We start from the raw sequence: 13,855 nt of genomic DNA on the forward strand, positions 1-13,855 counted from the left end.
TACTTTCCTATTTTTTTTTAACAATAAGCAAGTATGATTCTAATTTGAAAGCAAAGATAATCGACTTTGATTTATTAAATCTCAGGCCACATGTTTCTTAATTATATTTGTCTGGACAAAAGGGGAACTTACAGCTGTGTGGCATAGGGAATAAGTGCGTTAGAAATGGCATGACAGCTGAAACTGGCCTTTGATTGGGTGAAAAGTTAATTGTATTTTAACAACAGGTGTTCGGACTAGAGGGTGGGTGTATGCGTGCGTGTTTAGTTACTCTTGTCCAACTCTGCAACTCCATGGACTATAGCCTGCCAGGCTTCTTTGTCCATGGGGATTCTCCAAGCAAGAATACTGGAGTAGATTGCCTTTCCCTTCTCCAGGGGATCATCTCGACCCAGGGATCGAACTGATGTCTCCTGGATCGTGGGCGGATTCTTTACCATCTGAGCCACCAGGGAAGCCCAGAGGGTGGGTAATTAGTGGAGGCCAGAATTTATTCACTCATATACTCCTTTCAACAGATATCCATCTGTTACATCTAAATAAGTTACTCAGGTGATCTGTGTCTGGAATTTTGTCCTGTGTCAAGTGGAGATAATAAATATACCTGCCTCGTAGGATCCTTGTCGAGATTAAATGAGGTATATAGAGCAGTTAGAATGTGATCTGATATACGATAAACATTCAGTACAGGTTTTTATTTTTTATGGATTTCCTTATTTTAATAAGTATCTTATAACATGTACAAAATGCTCATATACTAGACACAGCTTTTGCTTAAGAAGCTCAAATTCTACAGCAGAATAGGCTCTATCCAGATATAAATATGCCTCGAAGGAGAAAAGGATAAGTCTCTTAAGAGAGAAACAGATCAAGTACTTAGAAAATTCAGCAGGAGAAATCCCTTCAGGACTAGGGGTGAGGGGATGGGAATCAAAGGCAGTTTTGGGGCCCGTCAGGCCAGCCCTGGGCGCCGAAGCTGCCAGTTTCCTTTATCCTTAAATGGGGCCAATCCTGCTGGCTGGGGAAGTCCACCGAGTTCCCCCAGGGAAGCATTTAGAAGGCAGCAGAGGAAGGGCCTCAAGGAGACAGGTCTGGCCCAGGCAGCCCCAGCTTGGAGCACAGGCTCCGTCACTTTCTCCCGGGGCCCCTCTGAGCAGGCCGGCCAGCCCGCGTTTCCACAGCCGTCGGATAAGACTGTGAATAACCTTCCAGTCGCTGATCCGGGTAAGGATGCATCTGGCGGGGGTTTCGCAGCTCGGCGCGGGGCCCCGGTCCCCGTAGCGGGGCCCCTGCCGTGGTCGGGGGAGGCCAGATGGGGTGTGCCGCTGCCACCACAGTCCTCTCTTCGCGGCTTCTGCCACAGATGGACGGTCACTCGGTCCGCAGGGCTCACGTGACAGAATGCGTGTTGTCGAGGAGAACGCTCGCTTTGTTTTTATGAATGAGCACCTTCCTAGTATTTTTCGTTCAAGTGACAAACCGTGCTTCAGCGTGCCGAGGGTGATGTCAGTCGACTGACCTGTCAGGATCTGGCTTCACTTCCTGACGCCCACTCAGATGCCTGGAATAAAGGCCCAGCCCAGCACCACCCCGCCTCCGGGCCCTGCACGCAGAGTGTCTCTGCGAGAACGTCAGTCGGCGCTCTGAGGCTTTGTTCCTTAGTCATCCTGACAAACAGCAGCCCTCCTCTCTGGCTTCCCAACATTCTTGACCTTATTCATTGTCACGTCGTGCTCAGGGCAGAGGGTGGTGACGCTGAGTCAGACTTAGAAAACGATGTCTTTAGGATGTGCCAGCTGATTTTTACAAGTATTTTTGAACTTGTAGTGTGTGGTGTAAGTCACCCAAGAACTTTGAAGGGGGAAAGCTATTATTATTCTCATTTTCCACTGGGAAGCCAAAGCACGAAGAAGCTAACTGGCCGAGGGTCCTACTCAGGCGGAAGGTCCAGGGACGAGAAGGAAGCGGTCTCTCCCATCCGTGAACCTCTGCTGTCTCTTGGGGACCAGGCTGGTGTCCCCTGTGTCCTCCCGCAGTCTCACACCAACCTGTGGCAAAGCCTGCGGAGTGGCACACTCCCTCCTAACACACACTCTGTTTGCTGGGACCTTTTCTGATTAACATCAGCGTTTTCTGAGCACTCATCAAAATTCTTGTTCACACACTGCCACAGCCTTCCTCCCACCTATGAAAAGCTGCTTTCCCAAGTCCCCAATGGCTTTAAGGCAAGTCAGGTCTGCGTCTTTGGGGGGAGGAGCCGCTGAAGCCCAGATGTGCCTCAGGCCACACAATATTTTGGTAGAAAAGCAGGTAAGCACCCCTCTTACCTAGTGGCCCGAAGTGTTTCCTGTCAGCCAACAGCCTGACGACCTTTCCCCGTCCCAGGCCTGGCTGAACCCAGGAAGACTCTCCCTCCCACTGCTTCCCCGCTGGTTTGAAGAAGCTTTGCCTGTTTCCCAAAGTGGGGATGATCCCATTTAGAACTGAGGGCCTGGCGCAGTGGAGTAACCGTTTTGGGAAGGCGCACTGGCGGTGGCGTGGCTTGTGTCGGACCTCAGGTGGAGTTAAAAGACTCCGTTTCCAAGTCTGGGCCTCTCATCCTCAGCCCTGTGCCCTCGGGCACGTCTCTTAGCTTCTCTGTTTCATTTTCCTATCCAGGAAAAGGAGATTAGCAATGACCTAATTTTCCTCAAGTGAGAGTCAGAGGAGATTTTTTTAAATGTATTTATTTCTTTATTTCTGGCTGTGCTGGGCCTTCATTGCTGGGCCTGGTCTTTCTCTAGTGATGACTGCTCTTCGTTGCGGTGCATAGGCTTCTCACTGTGGTGGCTTCCCTTGTTGTGGAACACGGGCCCGAGAGTGTAGGCTCTGTAGTTGTGGCACACGGGCTTAGTTGTCCCGAGACATATGGGATCTTCCCAGACTAGGGATCAAACCTGTGTTCCCTGCATCGGCAGGCGGATCTTAACTGCTGGACGCCCAGGGAAGTCCTCAAAGGAGATTGTGTACAAGTTAGAGCCACCATCTATCATCACTCATGTGGCCAAATACCTTCAGGTCCCTTTCGTGTGTTATTTCATGCTCGGTGTCCTCAAATGGAGGCCCTCATATCCCATTTTGCAATTAAAAAAAAAAAAAGGTTCAGAGAGGTTAAGTCACGTAGGAGTCAGAGCAGCTGCACCCCTGGCTCTGAAATTGATGCTCGTAATCGCTATACATGTCACATTGCTTCCCACTGTACACCAAAGCAGAGAGGCTTTATTTGTCTTTCTTATCAAGCACTCTTCAAACACAGGAGATTACTTAGTATCTCTCGTAACCACGACTGTTTCACGTTAGTCCCTTAGGACAGTTAAATTCTCTTCTGCTTTATCTTATCTCATAGTTTTTGCTGCCTCTTTCCATGTCCCCCAGGACTTGTTCAGTGAATTCTTGGGAGTTTTCTCCCAGAGAAACTGCTCAGCTCCACCAGAAATGGGGTTGAAGGAGCCTGAGCTGAACCAGGCATCTTGAGCAGTAGCCTCTGACCCCTCCAGGGTTCCTCCCTCCCTCCCTCAAGCCTGTGGTCAGCCACTTTGTAGTAAAGTTCCTTATGGTGAATTTGTTGACTAAGCTCGTCCGTTACTGAATTATAGAAGTGGAAGACACCAAAACCTTCATTTTATTGATGAGAAAGCTGAGATCCAAAGAGAGAGGTGACGTGCGTGGTGTCTTTCATTCAGTTAGGAGTGTGTCGGGGACCAGAGCCCAGTTCCCAGGCAACAGCCCAGTGCCCGTTCTGAGCCTTCGGCGTGGACATGTGCCATCTGTCGAAGTAAAGGACAGACTCGCGCCCTCTGTCCAGCATGCACCTAGGAAACTTTCGGGAGAAATTCGACAGCTTGGAAAACTGAGCAGGAAGAAAAAAGATGGGGATGGTACAGAGTCAGGGGGGCGTGGTGGCGTGCAGCTCCCCCACCCTAACTAGCGTTGTCATACATCCAAGAAGTGAGCTGGACCACGGCACAGCAAACTGGATCAGCCCACGGTCAGCAGTGACTAGGAGGCAGAGGGATTTACTCCGGAGCCCTGGCCCAGGGAGCGGATAGGAAGCCTTTTGTCACTGAGGCTGAAAATGGAAGGAAGGATGTTAGGCAAATGTGCCTGCCGGGATGCAGTAACAGCCCCCGCTGCTCATTGTCCGGAGGAAACAGATCTCGCCTGTGGACGGAGAGGTGGAAACTGAACCAGGGAGCTGAGTGGTTGACATCATCAGGCCAAGCATTGGGTTACAACAAATGGGGACTCACTTGGCCCAAGACGTGGGAAACACCCACTGAAACCTCGAAGTGCATCTCATTTAGGAGAGAGAGGGGCACGAGAGAGCCTGCCTGCCCCCGCCGGCCTGCTCTGCTAGTCTTGCTTACCCTCCGAAGGGAGGCGTCCTAAATGCTGGCTCCTTAAATTCGGTCTTCCCTTCTGACCGAGGACCGCTGGACTTGGAAGGAACTCTTCTGCTCTCGTAAGTAGGACTTTCTTCCCCGCCGCCGCCCCCACCCCCAGAGAGAAGCAGGCTGGGAGGCAGGGCTCTCCGGAGAGTTTGCTTTCCAGCCTGTTGGTCACCAAGTGTCTATTTTTATATTATGATATATTATTGCTCTGAAAACCATGGCTTTGTCTGAAACCGCCTAGGGCTAGAGTCTGAACTTCAAGGCTCACAGACAGGGCTCCAGTCAAACGCTGTCTTACTTTGTTTCCCAAAGAACTTGGACAGAGTCGCTCAGGCTTTAAAAGCAGCTCCTTTCCCCAAATATAGATGAGGAAATAAATCCTCCCTTAGAAACTGGTGTTTGGGGAAACTTTTCTTAATTTATTTTTCTGATGACCAAGGTGGGACCCCCCCCAAAATCTTAAACATTCTAGAGAGAAATGTCTCTGCAGATGAGAATTACTCATAATCTGCCGCTCTCAGAGGCAGCAGGAGGTATTTTCAGTTTAAGATACAGAGACGATTAGATTTCATGACGTTACCTCATCACTTCTGCCCAGTGCTGCAGGAACTGCCTAGGAAACTCCAAGACAGAAATGTTACCTTTGGTTTTCTGATCTTTTAATTGCTTCCTTAAAAAAAAAAAAAAATGTGCTGCTTATTCCTAGAAAATAAACAAGACTGTGTAAGCCCTTGGGCATTTTCTCTGCTGGGTTCTGTCCTCAGGATTTTAAACCGAGGGAGCCGCTCAGTGCAGAGAGGAAGGGAGGGGGCTGTACCCGCGGGGGCCGAGCCGAGGGTTCTCAGGTGGCTGGAGACACAAAGCTTGCAGGTGCTGTGTGTGCGCCACTCACCCTCCTCGCAGGTAAAAATAGTTGAAAAATCACAGTTAAAGAAGAAAGCCTCCAGGTTTTTTTTTTTTTTTTTAAAAAGCAAGAGCCACTATATAACAGAAAGGCCATCCAAGGAAACTCTGGGGCCCTGGGCAGGTGTTTTATTCTCTGGACCTCAGTTCCCTTGTTTGTACCTAAATGAGGGGCAAAACTAGATGAGCACTCCATCTGAACAACACGGCTTTAAACTGTGAGTGTCCGCTGTCCTGCGGATGTTTTCCCATAAATAATGCGCTACAGAACCAGGATCCGCAGTTGGTTGAATCCACGGATGCAGGCCCGGGATGCTGCAGACACGTGGATGCAGAGGGCCGACTGTGAAGTCACACTTGGATTTTCAGCTGCCCAGAGGATCGGTGCCCCTCACCCCTGTGCTGCTCAAGGGTCAGCTGTGTTCCCAAATTCAGCCTGAAAGAAACCACCAAAGCCCTTTCCCCTTTGAGGAGAACCCTTAGGGCTCGAGGAACAAAGGGCCCTTGGTTGCCAGCATCCCGGAGTGGGTGAAAACTGGTGCCTTTAGGAGAACTAAAAGAGGACACAAAATAGGCACTGTGGTTACTTGCTGAGTTTAAGTTTTGTCAGATTTTGTGTTCTGGAAGGAGAAATCCTCAGTGTATGTGCATGTATATCGGGGAGCGAGGAGGAAAAAGAACCAACAGTAAGGATTGAGCGCCTGGTGAGAGCCAGGCTCTGTGTTACGCTCATCCTTTCACATAATACCAGGCGGTCAGTGTCACTATTTCCCGACTCCACCGACAGGGTAACTCTCCACTGTATGTTCCCGTGTTTTCCTGAACTCCTTCCTATGTTTACCCGAGCTGTGAGAGGCCAAATCCTGACCTCTTGACCACCAGGGAGTCGCACCTGAGCTGTGCTGGCGTGACATCCCTTCACTGCTTGCGCTGGACCACAGGCCCCGTCTCCTCGTTCCTGGAAGAGAGCTTGGGACATGGGCACAGAGGAGACACGTCATACTCAACTTCAACTTCAAGCCCGCTGTCCCACTCCCTAGCTCGGCCAAAGGGAGGGAGAAGAGGAGAGGGAAATCTCTGTTCACCTCCCTCCCCTCTCCGTTTCACCTCGACACAGCCCGCACCGCTGTGGGGAAACAGGGTGTCAGCGTGGGCGCTCAGCCACTTCAGGTATGTCTGACTCTCTGCAACCTCATGGACCACAGTCCGCCAGGCTCCTCTGTCCATGGAATCCTCCAGGCCAGGATACTGGAGTGGGCATTGCAGGGAAAGGTTGGCCAGAGCCAAAATACAAAGAAAAGCAAAAGAAGCTTTCAGGTCTTGGACTTTGAGTTTCCAAGCCTCCAGGTCTTGGCAGTTGAAGGGTTTTTCTTCTCTTTAAGAGCCTATCAGAGACCCTAACCCTAGGAAGATGCGGTATTTAAGACTGGATTAAGACCGTATTGCAGTCCATGGGGTCACAAAGAGTCAGACACAACTGAGCGACTGAACTGACTGACTGGATTAAGATTGTGGTGGGCTGGAGGGCTCATGAAGCCCCTTGGCAGGTCTGAGAGCTGCAGCATATCTCCTCCCAGCAGCTGAGCCCTTTGAAAGTGAACCAGGGCACCGCCCCCAGGGTGTAGGCAATGGGAGGGACTGGTCCTCCGCCCCAGCCTCACCCAGGACCTCGAGCCCCCAGGGCCCCGACACTTCAGCTGCTTAAAAAGTCCGTCTGTCTCCTAAGGTGGTGGTGAGGAGGAGGTGATACCCTGGGAGACAGGTACCTGGTTTGCATTTTTATTTTTGTTGAATGTGAATGCTTGCCCAGCCTGTCTAGTGTTCTCTAGGCTTCTGCCTAGTGCCTGGCCCCTGTGGCACTTGTATTTGTGGCCCCCGGGCTGGCTGGCGTCCCCAGTCCTTGTCACCTCTCATAGGGTTCCATGAGAGGTTAAGCCATCTCGGAGAGATTCCTCCCCACTCCCCTTCTTTTCCCAGAAATGTGGGGTCACAATTATACCTACCTCAGGGGGTTTCGGGGCTTCCCCGGTGGCTCAGCAGTGAAGAAGTTGCCTGCAGTGCAGGAGATGGGGGTTCTATCCCTGGATCTCCAGGGAACATCCCCTGGAGAAGGGAATGGCTACCCACTCCAGTGTTCTTGCCTGGAGAATCCCATGGACAGAGGTGCCTGGCGGGCTACAGTCCACGGGGTCGCAGAGTCGGACACGACTGAAGCAACTTAGCAGGCAGGCAGGGGTGCCATGAGAACAAAGCAGCTTAAAGCTCACAACACACTTAGTTGACTCAGTAATACATGCTCAGGACTAACTGCTTTATGGTTTCTAGAAGGAGAACGTTAGCTGACATCCTAGGATGTGAGCTGACGTCCCCTGGCCCCTCAGGCCCAGGATGGCATTTGTGTGAGGAGCTGGAAGTCATCTCTGAATTCCTCAATCTTCACATACACGCACACGCACACCCTCCGCTCCCCCAACCCCACCAGGGTGGCCCAGCCTCAGCATCATTTCCTGTCACCCACTGAAGTACTGAGGCCAGAAGCTGAAGTGGCCCCCGGCCCACCCAGCGACCAAAGGGAAAAGCTGGTGGCAGGCGTTCCTTTCTGAGCATGACAGGCAGCTGAACTCCCCCAGTCCACTCCGCCAGGCGCTTTCACGAGCGCCCAGGAGTGATTCCTAAGTGGAGACAGACGTGGATAGTCTAAGGTTCTCGGAAACAAGTCATCAATCAGGACCCAAGGCTGAGCTCACTACCTCCTGGAAATCTTTCAGAAACGCCTCACGAAAACTTTGAAGTACTGCCCCTTCAAAGAATGGTTTCTTTGGGAGTTGCACTCAGCTGCCGCGCTAAGTGATTCTGAATTGCTGATGATAAACGCATCCGCTCTGACCGGAGGAAGCCAACATCTCCTAACTGTAAAAGTAGCCTCTAATCTTCCAAGAAATTGCTGTCCTTCAACTTGGCTCTTCCGAACTGAATAATGGACCTTCAGGGCACTCGAATAATGAAGCATTTGGTTGCTAATGCATTCTATGTCCCAAGGACCTGGGTCTGTTACTGTGTTTAGTACTGTATGGCCGTGGGCCCTGCCAGTCAGTGAGCCGTGCTGAGGGCTGGTGGTCACTGAGAGCACGCGCCTCGAGGAACAGGCTGATGAAGAGACAGCCGCTGCTCTGGTGTAGTTCTCAGAGCATCGCGAAGACAGGCAGATGAGTGAATAATTACGGCGGATCAGCAGCAGGTGAACGAGACCCTGATCCTGAGCTGGGTTGATTACCCCCACACTCCCCTCCACTTCCTGACGCCCAGAGCCGTGCCAGCACTTGCCTTAAGAAATGAGAGCTGCTCCTGCTGAAGCCTTCACCCCCAGCACCTTCCTATCCCCCAGGGTTTCAGGGGAAAGAAAGGAACTCGTCATGGAAATGCCACGGCCCCAACTTAGAAGACACAGAATCCTAGGGATGGGTGATTCTGTTGTCTAAAATCACCACTACACTTTCTGTTGGTTTGTTTTTACAACACTTATTTTGGCTTTTTTTTTTTTTTTTTTTTTCCGGATTACGAAGTTAGAACACCTTCACAGAAGGATAAGCTGAATCTGGTGGCTCAGTCGGTAAAGAATCTGCCTGCAACGTAGGAGACTGCCTACAATGAAGGAGACATGGGTTCAGTCCTTGGGTCATGAAGATCCCTTGGAGAAGGAAATGGCAACCCGCTCATTATTATTGCCTGGGAAATCCCATGCACAGAGGAGCCCGGCAGGTACAGGGGTTGCAAGAGTGGGACACGACTTCATGACTAAACCGCCACCACGGAAAGGAAAAGCTAGACAGTACAGAAAAACATACTGAAATCATCACGCAGTGATTTCAGTTCTCTGATTTTTAAATAGGGCGTGCTGAGGTCAAAGACCATGAATCTTTTAGGTCTCTGATCCGCATTTGCAGTTAGTCACTGGGAAGTTTTCGCCTGTGTAAGTTCCCATTAGCAATCCGGGGTTTTGCCCCCATCCCCTTCTTAGGTTCACACCCACTGCATCCGGAGTTGAGCTCTTACTCTCTCCCTGGCAGAGTCCCTGTTTGCGTATCTGAGAGGTGCTCAGGTTCTGTGTTGCGCTCCCCTTGGACAGAGGAGAAACCAGGTCTGCCGTCGATTAAGGACCCCAGCTTTCCTTTGTATTTTCCTGTACGGATGTGTGAATTCATCCATCATTAAGAACCCTTGTGTTTTCAGCGTTATGGGCAAGGTGCTGTCGGCAATACCAGGGTAAGTGAGAATTGTAAGTAGCTCCCAGCCTGATAGGAAGAAAAACTCTTAACGTGTGTGATCATGTGCCCCAAGAGAGGGATAGTGCTATGGAAGCCTGACAGAGTAGCGTTTAAGCCGAGCGTTTGATTCATTTCAGTAACTCTTTCGTGTATTCGGCCAGTGTTTATTGAACACCTAATATCTGCTAGGCACTGGGCAAGGTGATAGTTGGAGAGAGCTGCACAGAACAGCCGTGGTCCCTCCTCACATGTGGCATACAGGACTGATAGTGGTGTCATGAAATACCCAGGACGAGTGAGGGATGTGGAGGGGAGTGTGGTACAGAGCAGGTTTGCCGCAAGAGATGGTGGTGTTTGAACCCAGATGAGGAATCGGTTATGCTGAGAGCTAAGGCGGGAGCAGGGGGCTGGGGCGCAAGGGTGCTGCGTCGTGGGAAAGACTGTTCCAGGTAGAGAGGGGAACACCAGTGAAAGGCTGGAGGCGGAAATGTTGGGAAACTGAAAGGAGGCCAGTGGAGCTAAAGCCTAGGGGAAAGCGAGAGAGAAGAGGAGGAGATGGAGGCAACAAGGACAGGACCCAGGAAGGACTGTCCTCGTCTTCCTCAGCAGCTGGATTCCAGCGTATGCACCAAGTTTCTCCCTGAGGTGGCATAGAATAGTCCTCCTGGTCTAATTTTTTTCATAAGGGGCAGGAAAAATCTGGTACCCCCAAGAGCCAGTGTTTTCATTCATTGGCTTGCCTATTAGTTCCCTTTCTCTCTGATTTCAGTTGTGAGCTCCCTACTGGACTTGGGTTTGGAGACCAGAGTTTGTGTTGACATTCTGTCACCAACTTGCTGTGTGACCTTACAAGATCCTTAACTACTCTGGGCCTCATTTTCATCTCCAAAGGAGAATGAGGCTGATCTGATCCCAGGGCCATTGTGAAGATCAAAAAAGATAAAGTATCGTAAAGTGCTTTGTAAAATACAAAGTGTTATAGACACATGCGGTTTCATTATTATTTCAGCGAAAGATTTCTTATTAATGAAATGAAATAAACTAAAAGCAAAGCATGGCACCAGGAAAGGGCAGAGTGTACCCTTCCAGGTAACCTGGAAACGGCAGATTCCACCTAAGTGGCTCGCCTTCAAGAGCTTGTTGTGAGTGCTGTTCCTCTTTTCTCTTTCGTTTCATCCACTGGGATAAACCATCTCCTTCCTTTCTGCTTCCATCAGAATGGGTTACAAAACAGTCTATTTTGCTTCTGTGGATTCCAGGACCCATTTGATAGCGAAGCCAGAGAATCTGCTTGGAGGCCAAGAGAGCCTTGTGAGCAGAGCTGCTGCGGTTTGCTGGGCCTTGATTCCCGGCAGACATAGGTGCCTGGGAGTACATTTATTTGGGGTTTGGAAGGAAGGTAACTAGGGGCAGGGAGCCGCAGAAAACAGCCAACGTTGCAGAACCAGCCCACACACCACCTGAGCAGGGCAGTGGATATTTAAAAGGGGGCTTTTTTTTTTTTTTTTTAAGTAAAAAAAATTTCCCCTTTAAAATAAAACACATAAATGCTTAGGGGGAAAAGTGCAGCTTTTCCCCATCTCATGAAGCTTTTAAAAATGTCTTCCAGGGGATTCCCCTGAGGTCCAGTGGTAAAAACTGGGCCGCTTCCAATGCTCAGGGCGTGGGTTCGATCCTTGATCAGGGAACTAAGAGACGACATGCCTCAGGGCATGGCCAAAAGAAATGCTTTTTAGATAAATTGTCTTCCAGCTGTTAAAATGATAGGTTGGAAGACCTGGTCTATCTGACCGAAAAAGAAAGTGAGAGGAAGTGCAGTTAACTATCCCATGTAAAGTGAGAGGAAGTGCAGTTAACTATCCCATGTAAAGTGAGAGGAAGTGCAGTTAACTATCCCATGTAAAGTGAGAGGAAGTGCGGTTAACTATCCCATGTAGAGATAAGCGGGTAGTATGTGACACAGTTCACTGTACTGCACGTCTCTGCTCCCGTGTGTTTATTTCTTTGTTGTTGTTTTTGCTTTCTTCATTGACTTCCCCTAGAGATGCATGTGCTGATTGGAACTAACTGAACAATTTGAAGATGTATACAGAGAGAGTTTATAGTCTCCCCTCTCCTCCTGCTCCCCATTTCCATCCTTCTGAGATAACCAGGGTGGTTAGCTTGGTGTATATCCTTCCTTGCCTCTCTCCGAGCTCCCGTGTACATGGAAATTGTGTGTATGTGTGTGGTTATCGTGTTTTGCCAGAAGTGGGATTGTACTTTGTTATTTTACAGTTTATTTTTCCCACTAAATAATACATCCTGGGTAGGTACAAATCCAGTTCACTCTTAAATAACTTCAGGGCTGTACATCTAGAGAGGTACCACAATATATTCAACCAGTTCTCCTTTGGCAGATACTCGAGCTACTACCATTTTTTTCCTATTAAAAATCTTGTTGCGTTAACTATCTTCATGTACATATCTTTCTTCACTGGTGCTTTTTACTTTTATAGATTATGTTTTCAAAAATAGTATCGCTGGGTTAAAAAGTATTCATACCTGATATTTTGATTGATAATATAATCCTACTTTACAGAGAGTTCTAACAGTTTACATTCCCCGCAGCCATATGTGAGTACTTTCATTTCCCTAAATCTTTGCCAGTATTAGGAATTCTGTCTTCTGTCCGTCTCTCCCTCCATCTCTCTTGTTTCATTTGTGACCAGGCTGATGGGGAAATAGCATCTTACTTCTGTATATTCTTCAGTGAAATTGAGCATTGTTGCGTGTTAACCGATCTTTTCATTTTCCTTATCTGTGAATTTCCTTTGCCCATTTTCCTATGAATTGTTTGCCTTTTCTCAACCACATGTAGGAGCGCTTAATGTGTTTATATATTAAAGATCCCATATGTGTTGCAAATGTTTTTCCTAATCTATTATTTATTAATTTGTTTCTGTATTGCTCTTCATAGTACCTGAATTTCTTGCTTTGTTTAGGAATACTTTCCACACCTCAAAGTTACATAAGTATTTTAATACATGTTTTTTCTAATACTTATATCATTTTAATTAATTTAATCCTGAACCTTTAATCCCTTTGGAATTTATGTTTGTGCATAGTGAGGAGTAATGATCAGGCTTTGTTCTAGATAGGCCAGCAGCATTTATTAAATACGCCATCTTTTCTGTTTTGTATTGAAATCCATCTTTGTCATTAATAAGTTCCTTTATGGTATGTTTCTGAACTTTTCTAGCCCACAACTTATTTGTCTATTCTTCTGTTCTGTATCTTTTTATTATTATGTCTTTATAGTAACTTTTTAAAATTTTAAGACAAATCCCTTATTTACTTTTTATGATTTTCTTTATTTCTTGGCTAATTTTCTTGAATACTTACTATTCCATATGAATTCTAAAGTAATGTTTTTAATTCCCCTATCCAAGAAGCCTATTGGTATTCTTATTGGAATTTAATTAAGATTATATAGTAATCTGGGAAGGCTGGCATTTTGGGATAATTAGACTTTTCTACCCAGGAGCATACTAACTGGTTTGGACTCATGCGTTCTATTTCTATATTTTGTTGTTTTTAAAATTTCAGTATTCATCATGGATGTGTTCTCTAAAATAAAACAGCATTTCTTTGTCCTGAATAATCAAGGGCCTTAGAATATTTATCTCTGATTTCGGGTCCACCTTCCATGTTATCGTTGTCAAATGCTGTCAAGTTTGTTTTTACCTCCTCATTTAGCTTTGTTTCACTCAGTCGGTACTTGTTTAAATGTACCACTGTGCTTTACTAATTTTGCTCACTGTTGATTCTAAAATCACACTGCTACTCTGTGTTCACTTTCTCTTCTATCGGAGAATGTTTTGGAGTCTGTCAGTGGAAACTTGCTTAGTCTTTGGCGAAAAATGTCTTTTGCCCTTACTCTTGATACATTAGAATTTAAATAGCGTGTATAATGACTATGAAAGATGTGTGTGCCTCTAATAAAAGTTTTCAGCTGCAACAGAAACAGTTCGTGTAAAGATTGAAAGCCTTTCCTTCCTCTCCCCTCTGTTTCTGAGTCCCAGGGGGAGCCGCTGTTTCTGGTTTGCTGTTTGTCTTTTTCTAATATAGATACAAAAAGTGTGTATATACACAAATGCTGTACTGTTTTCCTAAATATAAACAATCACGTTCATTTTTTAACTAAACAAACAATAGTATATACAATTTTGCACTTTTTTAAACACCAGAGTATGTACATTTTCCCATGTCAGTACC

General features: G+C 47.6%; 1 protein-coding gene across 10 annotated transcripts in view; it reads left to right on the top strand.

Moving 5' to 3' along the window:
• PKIG (cAMP-dependent protein kinase inhibitor gamma) overlaps nucleotides 1-13,855 on the top strand; it is a 98,130-nt gene that overhangs the window by 59,909 nt on the left and 24,366 nt on the right. Inside the window, exons 1-2 of one of the 10 annotated variants that reach the window (XM_069548618.1) lie at nucleotides 4,000-4,501; nucleotides 9,401-9,596. The exons of 4 other annotated variants lie outside the window; for them this stretch is intronic. The gene's annotated coding sequence lies outside the window, so the exon portion shown is untranslated. Of the gene's footprint in view, nucleotides 1-3,419; nucleotides 4,502-6,960; nucleotides 7,096-8,896; nucleotides 9,093-9,400; nucleotides 9,597-13,855 lie in introns of those variants that run through there. 5 more of the 10 variants (XM_069548621.1, XM_069548620.1, XM_069548616.1 and 2 more) reach the window with 5 other exon arrangements.

This window comes from Ovis canadensis, chromosome 13 (assembly GCF_042477335.2).
Source record: "Ovis canadensis isolate MfBH-ARS-UI-01 breed Bighorn chromosome 13, ARS-UI_OviCan_v2, whole genome shotgun sequence".
NCBI lineage: Eukaryota > Metazoa > Chordata > Mammalia > Artiodactyla > Bovidae > Ovis > Ovis canadensis.